The sequence below is a fragment of the Eimeria mitis genome, genomic scaffold (genome assembly GCF_000499745.2).
Source record: "Eimeria mitis Houghton genomic scaffold, Emh_scaff2810, whole genome shotgun sequence".
NCBI classification, from domain to species: Eukaryota; Apicomplexa; class Conoidasida; order Eucoccidiorida; family Eimeriidae; genus Eimeria; species Eimeria mitis.
Window position 1 is genome coordinate 2,102 of NW_013571150.1, and position 460 is coordinate 2,561.

Here is a 460-nt window from a genome sequence, read left to right on the forward strand (position 1 = left end):
TTAGCGCCAACATAAGCATCATTATCATAATAAAATAAACAAATATAAATAAATATAAATAAATAAATATAAATAAATATAAATATAAACAAATATAAATATGTGTAAATAAAACTAAATAAAAAAATAAATAAAAATAATAAGAGTATTTATATAAAAATATTTTTAGTGTTAAACATAAATAAACAAAACCAAAACAAAACAAAACAAAACTAACTAAAACAAAATAAACAAATAAACAAATAAATAAATAAATGAATACACAGGCAAACAAACAAATAAATAAACAAATAAATAAAATAAATAAACAAATAAAATAAATAGATAAATAAATAAATAAATAAAATAAATATTTACTGTTTTGCCTGCTCCATTGTGTCCTACGATGACGGTGAGAGATAAAACACCCAAAAAAACACAAAAAAACAAAAAACAAAAAAACAAAAACCAAAACAAACAA